Raw genomic sequence first — 18,290 nt, 5'->3', positions numbered from 1 at the left:
TAATCATATAGGCATAAAAAGTATGCCTATCTCAGACTGATTCCAAAAAACCCCACAATCAGACAAAAACAGCAGTAGAATAAAATCAGCTTTTCTTTACACCAAAGCATCATGTTCACAAAACCTGGAGTGCCCCCCTCCCCATTAACTCCTACAAAACTCTAATCCTCCCAATAGATTAAATCTATATACCTGTCCAGACTGATAAAAATCTCAGCTGTCCCCAGACATATGCCCAAATAGATCAGTTTTGTACCGTATCCAAAAGGTCAACAGATTTGGGCTATTTAAGACCAAGGGGAGTGAATTGCTAAGTTATGGGGCTGTGGTAGTATGGCACAGGAGACAGAGTTCTCAAGTGATCAGGTTTCAATATGATTAGAGTTTTATATGTCCTAAGCAACACCTTTAACTCTACCCAGAAATCCACAAGCAGCCAAGGCAGACTCTGGAGCACTGCTCATGGTCATGGCAAGATACACTTAATAAGCGAACCACTGCCTTCTACACCAGCTTCAGTTGCTGGGTTGATTTAAGAGGAAGCCCATGTAGAACACATTTCCGTAGTCTAATCAACAAAAACTTGGATAAAGGTAGCAAGGTCCATATCCAAGAGTACAGGTTATAACCTCCTGACCAGATACAGTTGGGAAAAAATACCATCATGGATGGGTAACAAGATCCCAAAATTGCGGTTAACTGACAAGCGGCAAGCAAACAGCCTCAGTAACAGAAACCAACATAATCATTTTCACATTCTGTGGCTGCTTCTCCCAACCTACCAACACCATCTGAGTCGTCTTTGGATTGAGCCTCTGCTAATTCATTCTAATCCATGCCCAGTCACTACCCAACACTTCAAATGAAGCTCAGCTGCATCTTCTGTGTTGGATAAAATGGAGATAGAAAGCCGAATATCAGCAAACTGAAAACACTTCCATCCCTCCCTTTCAGTAACACTCCCTGTATGTCTTGAGCACTGATGGCATTAAGTCCTTTGTCTAATGATTGACCATTTCCAATCCTCCATAACATGTTGTTTTGCTAGGGTATGATAATTATCTTTTGATTTTGAGGTAAGTCCATTTCCTCTAAGTTATTTAGCAGACAGGACTTGGAATTATACAGACCTGAACTTTCTAAGCATGTTCTATAACAAATAAGCTGGTACTAAAAGTTAGCAGTCCATCTGCACTTCTGTTATTTTTAGGATGATCACCCACTACCATACCATGCCACTATAGTTTTTTGTCAGTCACAGCAGGATGATAGCTATTGTATAAGAAGTTAGGAAGTGTCAGACATATACAGTCTATACCAATGTACAAGAGAGATTTAGCCAAAGAAGTGTGCTGCAGATTTTGGATACGCTGCTTTATTTGAGTTTAGTTTTGTGGGGCGGGGGTTGTTTGTTTTTTTACGTATTTTAGTTGCTAATTCACTGTGAAACAGTTATTCCGTACTTGGTTTTATATGCCAGTTTGAGTGACAAGTAGTCCTAATGTTGACTAATCAGAAACTAGTTACTGTGGTAAACAGTTGGAAGAATCAACAAGAACTAGATAGCTGGCTATTTGCCTGTGCTTTTAATAATACTTTAGATCACAGAGGGTCATATTTTTCCACCCTAACTCATGTTTTCTTATTCCACAAATAGCACCTTTTATTTCAAGGTACTCTTAAGCATAAGGATGACAACATTTGGCTCTAAAAGTGAAATAAATCTAAAAAAATCCAGTTTAATATTCATGCTGTTTCCTTTTTGCATTTCTCTCAGCTTGAGCAATGAAAATCAGTTAAGTCAATTTCATTTTTCTGGTTCTCAGTGCTGTAATATTTTGATTGCAAACACTGTTAAAAAACAACTGAAGTATAGAGGGAGCTGGCTAAAACCCCTACATATAGATTATCTATCACTTTCCATTACAAAAGTTCCTAACTCCTCCACTGGTTGCAGCAAGCCTTTGAAATTAGGTCATGGAATTTCCTTGAGGCTAGGGCCAGGCCTTTTCTGTTCATCCCATGAAATCCTGTTTAAATTTGGCTGTTATAAGGTGTTGAAAATTGTCATTTCCCATCTCTGATTTGTGGTGCTCAGCATAATTTTGCAGCATAACAAAATCTCTGTATAATCTAAGGCTGGGCCACCAAGACCACTATTGCAATAGCAATTAACACTGGAAACCCTCGGAGAAGAAACTGCCCGGCTGTGGCTGAAAGAGCGGAGGGATGAGAAAGGGGAAAAGTGAGCTGTGCTAGCTGAGCCACATGCAGGAAGGCTCCAGCACATGCCCCCTTTTCTAGGATACCATTTGGAGCAGGAACTTGCCATGGACACTAGAGTTCTAGATTCACTTCTTCTGATGACTGACGTTAATATTTCCATACCCTTCACATCACATCTCTCACTATTAATCAGTGCTTCTTACCCCATTGCGAGTTTACACAAATTGAAGATAGATCCCAGCTGTCTAATGTGGCAGCCCCAAATTAGAGTCACTAAGCTCCACTGCCTCTCAGAAATAATCTACCATATCTTTGTCCTTGGCTATGCTGTCTGTACAACAGGGCATAGATAACCCAGCGTATCACTATATGGTGCATCCTCCTATAGTGGCTGGTTCTCACAGGCTAACAGCTTTCTCTTGCTGCTAGCGAATATAGTTAGTCCAGTAGCTCTAGTTGTGGCCCCCTGGGCTGCAGGACTGAAGATGCAGGGTTCAGATCCTGATCATGATGCTTGTGTTTGTTGTAAATTGTGGATGATAATACTTTCTTATCTGCCAAGGGAGTTGTGAAGCTAAATTCATTATCTCTTGGGGGAGTTGTGAAGATTAAATTTATTAATATTTATGAGACACTTGGAAAAAAATTATTACATATTGTATGGGGTTTGGATGGTGTTCAGTGAATAATGCATCGGGCTGCATATTGACTGAGAAAATATAACGGCTTTATTCCTAGAGCACTGTCCATCCTCTGCACTGAATGAGGCCGGGGTCTTGTGGAAAAAATAGTGTGTGATCGTATAATTAAAGACTGCATCATAGTCCATATACATAAAGGGGCATTACCCAGTTTCTAGATGGTGTTGCTACCCAAATAACTTTCTTTTAATGTACTTTTTGTATGCAATTGAAACATAACAATTAATGGAACATTTTAAATGGCTTTAGGTTTTGAAAAAGTTTGAGGTTTGACATAGTAACAAGGTGGAAGAGACTAGCATCCGGGGGTTGGAAAGGGAGCGTGCAGGGTGGTTATGTGAATTCACCAAGAGATTTATATAACAAATTAAAGAAAGAAATGTGCATAATATGATTCTAACCAGGAGGAACCATTTACACTCATCTAGAAAGGTGGTTTTACACATTTTTAACTCTTTTTCCAGATTTTGTCTCACATTCCCTGGTTAGGATGTTAACAGGTCAGATTACTGTCCAATATCCTTAACGAATGAGGGCTGAAAGATTCAGGGGAAACTTCCTGCTTGAAGGATAGAACAAATTCTTCCAGAGTTAACCCATGTCCCTCAGGTCAATGTTGTTATTCATTTACTCTTTGTGCAACAGTCTCACCTAGAGGTCCTGACTGAGTTCAGGGCCCTGTTGAACTAGGCAATGTTCAAATACAGAGTTAGATATGATCCCAGTCCTAAAAAGCTCACAATTTAAAGAGACAAAGGATAGTTGAAAACAGTATTATCTTCATACTCATTTTACAGCTGGGGACTGAGGTGCAGAGATGAAGTGACTTGCCTATAGTGGTGTTTGGTCTCAGAGTATGAGAGGGACAAGGTGGGTGAGGTAATATATTTTATTGGAACACCTTCTGTTACTACCCCACCCACCTTCACTTGCCTATAGTCATACAGCAAAACTGTGGCAGAGCCAGCAATTGAACACAGAGCTCCTAACGTTCAGTCTAGTACCTTAACCACAAGACCATCCTTCCCCTCTGAATATAAAGGTGTTATTAATTGACCTAATCACCACATCAATCATCTACGCCATTAGATGTGGCCACAACTCTTAAAAAAGGAACGCCTTGATAGCGTGAGCTGGAAGCACTTACTTGTTACTGTAAAGTTTATGGTAGGTGAATCATTTTGCCGGTGGGTTTTATTTCCCTATATTGATTTAGGTGCCTCTGTTCTTGAATGTTCGTTCCTAATAAGTGCTAACAAATTTTAAAGGGACTCAGGAATGCCAGCCCCCATCTCCCTTGTTATTTAACTGAGTTGTTGACTGAGGGCTTGTCTTCATTACTAGGGTAACTCGACCTAAGTTACACTACACCAGCTACATGAATAATCTAGCTGGAGTCGACGTAGTCTAGGTTGACTTACCACGATGTCTTCACTGCGCTGTGTCAATGGGAGAGACTTACCTTGCTCTTCTCAGAGAGCTGGATTACCGGGGCCAACTGGAGAGTGCTCTGCCGTCAATTTAGTGGGTCTTCACTAGACCCACTAAATCGACACCTGCTGCATCGATTGCAGCAGCATCAATCTGACAAGCCCTCAGACCCCTCTCTAGGTCAGGGGTTCCCAACGCGGTGTCCGCGGGCGCCCCCGCATCCTGCCCGGCGGTGGAGCACCTGCCGAAATGCCGCCGAATTTCTGCGGCGTTTCGGCGGTGATGCCTCTCGATTACGTCACTTGTTGGCAAGTTACATCATCGAGAGGCGTCGCTGCCGAAACGCCGCAGAAATCGGCGGCGATGCCTCTCAATGACGTCACTTGTCGGTGGCAAGAGACATCATCGAGAGGCATTGCCGCTGAAACGCCGCAGAAATTCAGCAGCATTTCAGCGGATGCTCAACCGCCGCCACAGTCCTTCCAGACGAAAAGGTTGGGGACCACTGCTCTAGGTCCTCGCATCCAGACTAAGTCTTTCTGCATAACATAAGATACAGCCTTTCCTATCCATGCACAAAATATAAACTCTTGTCCAGGCTCTCATCATGTTGCATCTTGATTATTGCAACATCCTTACCTCTTGACAAATGCAATCTTGAACCACTTGTATCTATTTCAGAATGCTGCTGCAAAGATGATTTCCCTAGCCCATCTCTTTAACCATATCACCTTCTCTTTGCATCTCTCCATTGGCTCTCTTTTTGCTATCATAGCAAACTTAACCTATTTCTCTTCATTTTAAAGACCCTTCACAACCTATCCCTACCCTAGCTATCATCTCTTATTTAGTATCAAAAGGCCAGCTCTCACCTGAGATCAGCCCCTGATGCCAGTCTTCACTGTCCACTTGTTAAATTTTCAAACAAGCACCTTTGTGCTTTCTCCCATGTTGCCCCTCATGCTTTAAAGGAATTCCTCCATTATCATAAACCAAAGTAACTCATTATCCTCCTTTAGATCTCTTCTTAAAACTCTCCTCTACCGTGAAGCCTACAAAATACCGACAAGTTAGGTTGCTGGAGTGCAGAAACCACTGCCTGTCATGCTGACCAATATTGTCTCATTGTTACCTTGTACTCCCCCCTCTGTCTATCCATCCATTTTCTCTTATTCTTAAGAGAAAGCAGGGAAAGAACTATTTGTCCTGTGTTTCTACAGCACCTAGCACAGCAGAGTCCTGGTCTATGGCTGGGGCTCCTCAGTGCTATTATAATACAAATAAATAATAATAAGGCAGCTGAAGTGAGAAAAACTTATATCAGTAGAACTGGATGCAAGGAATGCAAGGATATTTATATATATATAGATATTACAGGCATGTAATGCAGATTTATATTTTTAAATCAGCAACAGAAACAGTAACTATTAAAGTGTATATAGGCCCTTTTAAGGTTTGCAAGAGGAACTCTCCTGGCTGTCTACTACTCTGTTACAGGGTTTCCTGCAACAATACCTGTGGGAATGAGGACATGGTCACTGAGTCCTGGGAGAGAAATGGGTCACATTTATAAAAAAACAAAACAAAAAAAAAACAAAACCCAAGACAAAGGCCCACGCTGCTGACTCATGTTACATGATCAGAATGGGCTAAGATTGCCCTCAATAGGCAGTTCCAGTTGGCCTCTTTCTCAGATGTAGGGGCACAGATTTACTGGATGGCATGTAATCCTTGCCAAGAGCAAGGCTCTGTGGGAAGTATTTAAACCCTGCCCTCTGGCCTATTGGAGAAAGATCAGGAAGGAAGCATGCCTTACTGTTGGATCTCTCCTGAAAGCTATGGGCAAGAAAAACTCACTTTCCTTAGGGTTTTTTGGTATAATCCTTTTGATTTATAATGGGGTTTTGAGGCAGACACCTCTAGTAGGTGTCTGAGCTAAATTCTTATATGCTGTGGTAATGTTTTACTGCTTTTTCATTAGTGAGTTGAAAAAGCCTCAGACAGGGACCATAAGAACCTAAGAATGTCCATACTGGGTCAGACCATCTAGCCCAGTATCTTGTCTTCCGACCGTGGCCTGTGCCAGATGCTTCAAAGGGAATGAACAGAACAGGGCAATTTCGAGTGATCCATCTTCTGTCGTCCAGTCCCAGCCTCTAGCAGTCAGAGGTTTAGGGACACCCAGAGGATGGGGTTGCTTCCTTGGCCATCTTCATTAATAGCCAGTGATAGACCTATCCTCCATTAACTTATCTAATTCTTTTTTTGAACCCAGTTATACTTTTGGTCTTCACTACATCCTCTAGCAATGAGTTCCACAGGTTGACTGTGCATTGTGTGAAGAAATACTTCCTTTCGTTTGTTTTAAACCTGCTGCCTATTAATTTCATTGCATGATCCCTGGTTCTTGTGTTATGTGAAGAGGTAAATAACACTTCCCTATACATTCTCTCCACACCATTAACGATTTTTTTTAGACCTTTACTATATCCCCACTTAGTTATTTCTTTTCCAAGCTGAATAGTCCCAGTCTTTTTTATCTTTCTTATTTATGGAAGCTATTCCATAACCCTAATCATTTTTGTTGTCCTTCTCTGTATCTTTTCCAATTCTAATATATTTTTTCTGAGATGGGGTGACTGGAACTGCACACAGTATTCAAGGTGTGTGGATGTACCATGAATTATATAGTCACATGATGTTTTCTGTCTTTTTAGCTATCTCTTTCCTAATGGTTCCTAATGTTGTTAGCTTTTTTTGACTGCCGCTGCACATTGAGCAGACGTTTTCAGAGAACTATCCACAATGATTCCAAGATCTTTCTTGAGTGTAACAACTAATTTAGACACCCATCAGTTTTAATTCAATTTAAAACAAAGCAAAAAGGTAGAAGAGAAATTCCCTCAATGTTACTTTGGTAGCTATTTCAGCTTATTATGAGTGTGATGAAGGTAGACCAGTTTCCACGTGGTCCCTTGTTTCACAAGGTTCATGTCAGGCTTGATGCCTTTGAAATCCCTATTTAAAGAGTCTTCAGTGTCATGGGTTATTAATGAGGTCCAGACTAAACTGGGGAAAGCTGTTTTTATCTACTCTATACCTGTGATCTTACATTTCTTGTATGGAAGTTAATTTTCTTAGTGGCAGTGAGCTCAGTTTGTAGAGTGAATATGCTTTGAGTTCCATTTACTGATCTAGAGGCCTACAGCGGGACTGGGATCCTGTGGATCCCACACAACCCGCTGCCATAATAGTGGGACCAGATAAAATTTTGGTTGTGGGCTGGATTGGGTAGGAAAAAAGACAGACTGCAGTAATTTGTGGGAAAACACTAAATCTCCTGTCAGTTTGTTCATAAATAGAATTTTAAGAATGTAAAGCACATTTTTTAAATAAAGGTTTTAATACCTATATTTTAAGCGAGGGATAGAAAGAGATTTAATGTCTATTATAACAGGGGCTATAGGGTTTTTTTACATAGTTTAAGCAAGATTTGTTTTATTCTTTTAGTGGTAAAAATTGTGCCTGAATTCCGTTTTTATATATGTATAAATAAGCAACCATGGTGTTGTTTGTTTTTGTAGCATGGAGGAATCTGTCTCTTGTGGGATTTGTGGGATCTAAGGTTTTTGCAGGTGGGAGCAGGATAAAAATGCAAGAAACAATGCAGGAAGCAGGACGGGAGCGGGATTTAAAAAATAGTTCTGTGCAGGGATCTAGACTGATCCACCTTATACCAAATTGTACAAAGAGGAGTTGGGGCTAGGTACAGCTGTTCAACTGATAATCCTTCTAAGCATACTAACAAGACTTTTATTTCAATGAGCTAATTATCTTGCCAACATTTTTAACATACCTGTACTGTATTCCCATCCAGGTGAGTTCCTTCTCCACAAGCCTGATTTTAAAAGGTCCCTTTGTTTTTATATGGAATGGACAGGAGTCCACTCAGCTTTTTGTTTCATTTGGCACTAGTATTATAGATACGAGGGAGTCAACAAGCATGAGGACCAGGATCCGGTGGATAAAGTGTACTTACATTTTCAGAAAGCCTTTGACAAGGTCCCTCATCAAAGGCTCTTAAGCAAAGTAAGCTGTCATGGGATAAGAGGAAAGGTCCTCTCATGGATCGGTAACTGGTTAAAAGATAGGAAACAAAAGATAGGAATAAATTATTCTCGGAATAGAGAGAGGTAAATAGTGCTGTCCCCCAGGGTTCTGTACTGGACCCAGTCCTATTCTACATGTTCATAAATGATCTCAAAAAAAGGGTAAACAGTGAGGTGGCAAAATTTGCAGATGATACAAAGCTACTCAAGATAGGTAAGTCCAAAGCAGACTGCAAAGAGCTACAAAGTAGGGCTGTCAATTAATCTCAGTTAACACACACAATTAACTCAAAAAGTTAACTGCAATTTAAAAAATTTAATCGCACTGTTAAACAATAGAATACCAATTGAAATTTATTAAATATTTTTGGATGTTTTTCTACATTTTCAAATATATTGATTTCAGTTACAACACAGAATACGAAGTGTACACTGCTTACTTTATATTATTTTTATTACAAATATTTGCACTGTAAAAATGATAAATAAAATAAATACTATTTTTCAATTCACCTCATACAAGTACTGTAGTGCAATCTTTATCTTGAAAGTGTAACTTACAAATGTAGATTTTTTTTTCTTACATAACTGCTCTCAAAAACAAAACAATGTAAAACTTTAGAGCCTACAAATCCACTCAGTCCTACTTCTTGTTCAGCCAATCGCTGAGATAAACATTTACATTTATGGGAGATACTGCTGCCTGCTTCTTATTTACAGTGTCACCTGACAGTGAGAACAGGCTTTCGCATGGCACTTTTGTAGCCGGAGTTGCAAGATATTTTTGTGTGCCAGATATGCTAAACATTCATATGCCCCTTCATGCTTCAGCCACCATTCCGGAGGACATGTTTCCATGCTGATGATATTCATTAAAAAAATAGTGCATTAATTAAATTTCTGACTGAACTTCTTGGGGGAGAATTGTATGTCCCCTCCTCTGTTTTACCCGCATTCTAACCTATATTTCATAGCAATCTTGGGTGATGACCCAGCACATGTTCATTTTAAGAACACTTTCACTGCAGATTTGACAAAATGCAAAGAAGGTGTGATGTTTCTAAAAATAGCTACAGCACTGGACCCAAGGTTTAAGAATCTGAAGTGCCGTCTAAAGTCTGAGAGGGACGAGGTATGGAGCATGCTTTCAGAAGTCTTAAAAGAACAACACTCAGACGTGGAAACTACAGAACCCGAACCACCAAAAAAGAAAATTAACTTTGTGCTGGTTACATCTGACTCAGATGATTAAAATAAACATGCATCGGTCCGCTCTGCTTTGGATCATTATTGAGCAGAACCCATCATCAGCATGGATGCATATCCTCTGGAATGGTGTTTGAAGCGTGAAGGGACATATGAATCCTTAGCGCATCTGGCACATAAATATCTTGCGATGCCGGTTACAACAGAGCCATGTGAACACCTGTTCTCACTTTCAGGTGACCTTGTAAACAAGAAGCAGGCAGCATTATCTCCTGCAAATGTAACCAAACTTGTTTGTCTGAGCAATTGGCTGAAGTAGGACTGAGTGGATTTGTAGGCACTAAAGTTTTACATTGTTTTATTTTTGAATGCAGTTATTTTTTTGTACATAATTCTACATTTGTAAGTTCAACTTTCATGATAAAGAGATTGCACTACAGTACTTATATTAGGTGAATTGAAAATACTTTCTTTTGTTTTTACAGTGCAAATATTTGTAATAAAAAATAAAGTGAGCACTGTACACTTTGTATTCTGTGTTGTAACTAAAATTAATATTTTTGAAAATGTAGAAAACATCCAAAAATATGTAAATGATATTCAATTATTGTTTAACAGTGCAATTAATCATGTGATTAATCACGATTAATTTTTTTAGTTGTGCAATTAATCACGATTAATTTTTTTAATCACTTGACAGCCCTACTACAAAGTGATCTCACAAAACTGAGTGACCAGGCAACAAAATGGCAGATAAAGTTCAATGTTGATAAATGCACAGTAATGCACACTGGAAAACATAACCCCAACTATACATATACAATGATGGGGTCTAAATTAGCTGTTACCACTCAAGAACTATCATTGTGGATAGTTCTCTGAAAACATCCACTCCATGTGCAGCAGCAGTCAAAAAAGCTAACAGAATGTTGGGAATCATTAAGAAAGGGATAGATAATAAGACAAAAAATATCATATTGCCTCTATATAAATCCATAGTACGACCACATTTTGAATACTGCGTGCAGATGTGGTCGCCCCATCTCAAACAAGATGTATTAGAATTGGAAAAGTTTCAGAAAAGGACAACAAAAATGATTATGGAACAGCTTCTGTATGAGAAGACATTAATAAGATTGGGAATTTCTAGCTTGGAAAAGAGACGACTAATGGGGGATGTAATAACAGTCTATGAAATCATGACTGGTGTGGAGAAAGCAAATAAGGAAGTGTTATTTACTCCTTCTCATAACAGAAGAACTCGGGGTCACCAAATGAAATTAATAGGCAGCAAGTTTAAAACAAATAAAAGGAAGTATTTCTTCACATAATGCACAGTCAACCTGTAGAACTCTGTCAGAAGATGTTGTGAAGGCCAAGACTATAACAGGGTTCAAAAAAGAACTAGTTAAATTCATGGAGGATAGGTCCATCAATGGCTATTAGCCAGGATGGGCAGAGATGGTGTCCCTAGCCTCCATTTGCCAAAAGCTGGGAATGGGTGACAGGATGATCACTTGATGATTACCTGGTCTCTTAATTCCCTCTGAGGCACCTGGCATCAGCCACTGTCAGAAGACAGGATACTGGGCTAGATGAACCTTTGGTCTGAACCAGTATGGCTGTTCTTATGTTGTGTTGATAGGTTCTGCTGTTAAAAGAAAACCATCTGAGAATGTCTTTCTTGTAGTATTTCTCAGCCTGGCCTTCAGGACTCCTTCTAATATTCACACCCTCTGCGCAGCATTAAATACTTGACATTTAAAAAAATATATAACTTCTTCCTTTTTTCCAAATATGGAATTTCTTCTTTGAGTGCTTGCTCATGTTGATTCCATTGTAGGTGTGTGCGTGCCCGTGTGTGCCGTCGTCAGGGACTTTTGCCTTAGCAGTATCCATAGGGTCAGCTATGGCACCCTCTGGAGTGCCGCGCTCATGCAGCAGTATATCAGGTGCCTTCGGCCCGGTACCCTCTGAGTTCCTTTTTACCGCCCAGGGTGGTCACTTGGAGCACCTCTGTCCCTTGCTTTGCAAGCAGTCAGCGGTTTCTCTTCTAGCTTAGCCTTGTGCTTCTAGCTGTAAGTAGTTTAATCATTTGTTAGTTAGTTGTTCAGTACCTGTTAAGCATTTAGTTAGATAGTGTCCCTGCAAGGACTTTGCCCCAGGCAGGGCATGCCCTGTTCTCCAGCTTTCAAGCCCTGCTCTTTGTGTAACAGGCCCATGCCTGTTTGTGAGTCACATGAGAGTTGTCTACAGTGCCTTGGGGAATTCCACATAAAGGAGCGCTGTTGCATCTGCCAGAACTTTCATCCTCGGACACAAAGAGAGCGTGACATACACTTCAGGACCCGCCAGATGCAGGCTGCCCTGCACCCATCTTCAGAGTCATCATGGCCTGAACCGGCACCCAGAGCATCAACTTCGGTGCATAGCGCATCCCCTTCACCAGTTCCGAAGAAGAAGATACCACTGAGCAAGCGTGACCAAGGGGCACTGGGCAAAGGACCCTGCTCGGGCCTTACACCCACTCTGGTCCCGCAAAAAGGCTCAGCCCTGGGGAGTTCCTCCCCCCGAAAGGACCTGCCACTGACTCCAGGAAGCAATAAAGGGCCCAAGCCAACAGCGCAGTCAGCGCCCTCTAAGCCCCTGGCACCTGGTGAGCTAGAAGAGCGCCTCTGCCGCAGCCAGCACCACATGCTGCAATGGAACTGACTAAGATTCCCCGTGAGGGCAAGCCCACCAGCAAGGCCTCACACAAAACAAGTGAGCGCCACTTGTTTCCGGAGCCAAGACAGAGCCCTAGGTTGCCATGTTCTTGGTCTCCACATTGGCCCTGCCCTCCTGATCCCTGTCTTCGGGCCAGGCGTTGACGATCTCCCTGGCACCCGTCTTCATCGCGTTGTTAGTCACTGTGGCTGAGACCTTGAAGTCACTCCCTGACATAGCACCACTCGCCCTACTCCCGACACCGTTCCCAGCACCGGTCACTGGCAGCAACAGTGAGCTGCCAGACCCAAGTCTCCACAGCCTCACCTTGTTCACCGGAGGGTGATGACCTTTTCAGCTTGGAGGCACAGTTCAGCCCCTTGCCTGGACAGCATCGTGATTGGGCTCCGGAGGGCGTGTCCGTGGCATTGGTGCCAATCTGGCAGCTGAGCCAGTGGCTGACCCTCTGGCCTTATTGGAATGCCTAGGAAGTTCCCATCATGCCATTGTCCCACTCCCACCAGCCCTCGGTCACCAGGCATGCCAAAGTCAGCACCCATGGCATTGACAGCACCGGGTTTGGTGCAGGATGCTCCAGCAGCCACTGCGGGTGAGGAGCCAGTATCCACCCCAAGGCCCTCTCTGATGGGTGAGGACACTGCCGGACCTCCCCTGGTCATCCAATCATCCTCCTCCTCTCCAGATGAGGTGGTGGCAGGCCCCTCAAAAGCTAGTCCACCAGATGATTTTAGGGAGTTTCAGGCTCCGCAGGGTGGCTTCCAACCTGGGCCTCAAGGCGGATGAGATGGAGGAGTAGTCAAATACATTGTTTTATGTGCTCTCAGTGTCCGCCCCAGCTCATGTCATGCTCCCGGTACACAAGGGGGTCCTGAATGTTGCCAAAACCATCTGACAAACCCTGTCTTCCCTCCCGCCCACCTCTAAGAGGACGGAAAAGAAGTACTTCGTCCCTGCAAAAGGGTTTGAGTACTTGTACACCCACCCATCACCAGGATCATTGGTCATCTCGGCTGCCAATGAGAGGGACAAATGGGGTCCCACCAGTTCCACCCATAAAAATAAGGAGGCCAAGAGGCTGGATTTGTTTGGTCACAAAATTTATTCTACAGCCAGCTCCAGTTTCGGGTGGTAAACCATCAGGCCCTCTTGAGTCGCAATAAGTTGTGGGATTCTCTCCTCAAGTTCAAGGAGACGGCCCAGGAGTGCTCCCTCCAAATGGCCTGGGACATGGACGATTCAGCTGCCCGGGTGGTCTCTTTGGTGGTGGTCATGCAGCGCAGATCCTGGCTCCAGACCGCTGGCCTGGCCCAGGGCATGCAGGGCTCTATTCAGGACCTCCCATTTGACGGTGTCTGCCTGTTCTCTGATCAAACAGATGCGCATCCGCATGTCCTGAAAGACACACAGGCAACCTTCCGCTCTCTGGGGATGCACACTCCTTGTGTTGAGACAGCCATTCCGCCTCCTCCGCCACCTCGATAATGGCAGCCTCGACAAAGGCCTCTAAGGAAACGGGACGTCGGGTTCAGCTGCCACCACCCTTCGTCGTCCCGGTCTCCTGCACATCCTGACCCAAAGAAGCACCGGGGGGCCAGAAGTGCTCATTTTGAGAGTGCACTCAGTAACGACACATGAGTCAACTGCCCAGATCCTTTCCGTTTTTTCCTCAACGGCCTTTTCCCCTACCGCTTAACCTGGTTGTGGGTTAAGTTGGACTGTTGGGTCCTGGACATAGTGGCTCGGGGCTACACCCTGCAATTTCTGGCCACTCCTCCCAGCCCTCCACTTCTCCATCCTTCTTCAAGGACCCGTCTCTCACAAGCAACTCCTCGTTCAGGAGGTCGAGACGCTCCAAAGTTTGGGAGCTGTGGAGGAGGTTCCTCGAGACATAGAAGGAAGAGGATTCTACTCCCATACTTCCTAATCCCGAAGGTAAAAGAGGGCCTCAGACCCATTCTGGACCTGCGGGGACTTAACGAGTCTCTCAAGAAGTTGGAAGTTCCACATGGTCTCCCTGGCCTTCATCATCCCTTCCCTGGATCCAGGGGGAACTCTGGGGGTGGTGGGGAAGGAACGCCTCTCTTGACTTAAAGGATTCTTACTTTCATGTCTCCATATTCCCAGGACACATGCATTTCATAGTGGCTGGGCGCCACTTCCAGTTCACTCCAGCGCTACCGTTTGGCCTGTACTTGGCTCGGGGTGTTCACAAAATGCATGGCGCTGATGGTGGCTTTCCTGAGGCGTCGAGGGGTCCAGATCTTCCTATATCTTGACGACTGGCTCATTAAGGGCAGTTCCGGAGGTAGTCAGCCTAGATTTTCACAGGTGTGGAACTCCCTGGGTGAACCTGTTCGCATCCAGGCAGAACAGAAAGTGCCATGTGTTCTGTTCTCTGCTGGGCAGAGACAAGGGCTGCCTGTTAGATGCCTTCCTGATGCTGTGGTTGGGAGCGCTAATGTACACCTTCCTGCCGATACCGTTAATCCATAAGATCCTGCTAAAAGTAAAGCAAGACAAAGCGACGGTCATCCTCAAAGCCCCAGCGTGGCCTCATCAACACTGGTTTGGCATGCTGCTGAGTCTTTTGGCACCCACCCCCCTGCAGCTGCCTCTTTGGCCGGATCTGCTGTCCCAGAACCACAGCGCTCTACTGCATCCAAACCTGGCAGTGCTGCACTTGACCGTCTGGCTGCTGGATGGCTAAGTGGGGAAGAATGCCAGTGTTCCGCTGATGTCCAGCAGGAAACCCACCACCAGGGGTACCTACATTGCAAAGTGGAAGTGGTACTCATGCTGGGCCTCAGATCTCTGCATTCATGAGGCAGAGGCCCCACTGCAGGACATCCTTGACTATTTGCTGCACCTTAAGCTCCAGGGGCTGTCGCTATCTTCGGTCAAGGTACACCTTGCGGCCAGTTCAGTCTTCCGCCCTCTGTTTCAGAGCAGTATTCCAATCTACAAGACCATGAACTCTGAGCCCACCTCCAGGTATTCTGCTTGTGAGTCACCTACAATGGAATTGACACGAGCAAGCACTCAAAGAAGAAAAAACAATTACCCACCTTTGTAACTGTTGTTCTTCGAGATGTATTGCTCATGTCCATTCCATTACCCGCCCTCCTGCCCCTCTGTCGGAGTTGTCGGCAAGAAGGAACTGAGAGGATGCAGGGCTGGTGGCACCTGATATACTGCCGCATGAGCATGGCACTTCAGAGGGTACCACTTCAGAGGGTACCTATTGATACCACTAAGGCAGCAGTTCTCAAATTGTGGGTCAGGACCCCAAAGTAGGTTGTGGTCCATTAAAATGGGGTCGCCAGGGCTGGCGTTAGACTTTCTGGGGTCCGGGGCTGAAGTTTGAGCCCCACCACCCAGGTCCAAAGCCCGAAGGCTTCAGCCTTGGGTGACAAGGCTCCGGTTACAGGCCCCCCACCTGGAGCTGAAGCACTTGGGCTTTGGCTTTGCCCCCACCCAACCTGGGGCGGGCTCAGGCTTCGATCCTCCCTTGTGGGGTCATGTAGGAATTTTTGTTATCAGAAGGGGGTTGCAGTGCAATGAAGTTTGAGGTCCCCTGCGCTAAGGCAAAAGTCTGCAGCGACCACACACCTGGGCGCGTGCACGCCTACAATGGAATGGACATGAGCAACACATCTCGAAGAACAACCGTTTCAAAAGGTGGGTAATTGTTTTTTCTCGTTCACCATTCAGTCCTGCACTACTAATAGATACCAATATCTACCTGACACATCAGAGCTTGAAATGGGAGTTTTATACTATTAGAAAAGGAAATTTCCCTGCTTTCCAGTGAAATGCAAGTAACTTACCTCTAGCCCTGGAATGTCCTTAAAATATGCTACATCATGTTTGAAAAAGTTACTTAAGAATATTTTCAGAGGTTTCTAAAATATAGTAGTTATTTCTGGTTTCTGTTCTCTGGGACCTGTACAATCAAACTCTTGGTACTAAGGATGTCTGGCTTATAGGTATGAGAAATGAAAAATGGTATCAATAAAACATGCTAAAATTATTTCTAAATTATTCATCCCACTCATTTGGGATGAATTACACATTTCATGCATGTTGTTGCCTTTTGGAGCCAATGTGATCATCCCAAACTCATATTAAAAACCAAAAAACCCCAAACCTCTAACATACCATTCCATTATGGTGATGTGGTCATGTTCCATGCAATTGTGTGTGTGTGTGTGTGTGCGCACGCGTGTGTGAGAGAGAGAGAGATTTTTTCTATGACATTTTGTTTTAGATACTTTCTCAGAGACTTTTAGTCTGCAGAAATGGATATCCAATAGGAGAGTTATCTTGACAGAAAACAAACTTACTTGACATACTTGTAATCCTCGTTCTCTTACATGTCATTCTATTGCCACTCAACATCCTCATCATCTCAGTGTTTGAAAGGTTCCTTATGAACTAGTTTTATTTTCACTTTTTAATTAGCTTTTTGGGGGAAGCTGCCTACCACTTTGGATATATATTTCAGACCTCATATTTCTTCCTGTGTACTCAGCCATGTGGAGAGGGACAGTTTGTGTTTTGTTTTACTTTTTTGTCATGGGTTCCAGACTGCTGTCAGGAGAAATTTACTAATCATGAAAGCATTTATACCAGTCTGCTAACATGCTATCCCTGGGAGCTTGTGAAATCCTGTTCTTGTGATTACCAACTTGATTTCTGTCAACTTCAGCTGCAGTATTTTATTTATTTATTTATTTATTTGTTTCTTTATTTTGCCATAATATTGTAGTTGCTTCCCAGAAAAGAAGGCATGATCCTTGGCCCAAGAAGCTCAACAGTTGACATCTCATGTAATATATATAACTATATGTAATGTTTAACTGTCAATACTTTACACTTCTTGAATGATGGTATTGTGAGTTGTCAGATAAAAAATTGGATTCTGTCTTTAACAATTCTCTGACAGTAGTTGAACTCCCAGTTTCCAATAGTATTTGTGTCTGGAGTTTTGCTAAATTATAATTGGTGCTCTCTGATTTTTATCTGATCAGTGGGCTACACAGTGGAATTTGCTGCAGCTTTTCAATAGAAGATAACAGAAAAAATATTTATTTTATCAAATTAATCTGCATTTTTACTATTTGTTTTCCGAGACCCAGGGCATCTCTTTGGTCACCATATAAGGTTGAAAAGTATGGTTCAAAGGTGGTTACATTCTGTTTTATTTCTCCTGCTCCTCTGACACTCATCTTTTGTGTACAACTACTGTCAATTCAAATAAGAAATCTCCTTCAGGTAGGGGAAAACAGATCATTTATTTGTAGAGTTCAACATTGTTTAAGGCTGATAGACAGATATGCAGAAACAGAAAAACAATAACCAGTCTTGAATAAATAACAGCCTTTATTGTAAATCCACCAGCAGGGAAGCTTTGGACTTCTCTGCCAGTCTAAGCAAAGAATTCATCCAGGCCACCCAAATGACTTTACCTTTTCCTTCAAGAAAACTTCTGTGTTTTCCTTGGCAACTTGTATTTGGCTTTAACGTTTTCTGGAGCTTGACAGTTAAATGTCACAATAATAATAATAGTAATAATAATAATTAATAGTGCTTTCCTCCAAAGATAACAGAATTGATGTTTTACAAACAATAATTCACAAAACATACTGTGAGATGGGAAATGTTCTGATCATTTTACAGATGGAAAAACCAATACAGTGGCAGAGTTGGGAATAGAATCAGGAAACTAGGAGCCAGGATTCATGGATCTAATCTTGGGACCATACTCTTTACCATTAGGTTTTAAGGCCATCACTGATCATTTTAGTAGTGGATATGGTGTGGGTTCAAGACTGAACATAGTAACAAATTGGTAGTTTTCAGTCCTAGACTAATCCAAAATATATTTAAT

The 18,290-nt window shown here is 43.0% G+C and overlaps 1 protein-coding gene across 8 annotated transcripts in view; it reads left to right on the top strand.

Moving 5' to 3' along the window:
• Positions 1–18,290, top strand: part of MBD5 (methyl-CpG binding domain protein 5) — a 221,071-nt gene that overhangs the window by 166,711 nt on the left and 36,070 nt on the right. The window lies entirely within an intron of this gene.

The sequence above is a fragment of the Mauremys reevesii genome, linkage group 11 (assembly GCF_016161935.1).
Source record: "Mauremys reevesii isolate NIE-2019 linkage group 11, ASM1616193v1, whole genome shotgun sequence".
Lineage (NCBI taxonomy): Eukaryota > Metazoa > Chordata > Testudines > Geoemydidae > Mauremys > Mauremys reevesii.
Note: the sequence above shows the minus strand (reverse complement) of the source record. Positions and strands in the feature narration are given on the sequence as shown.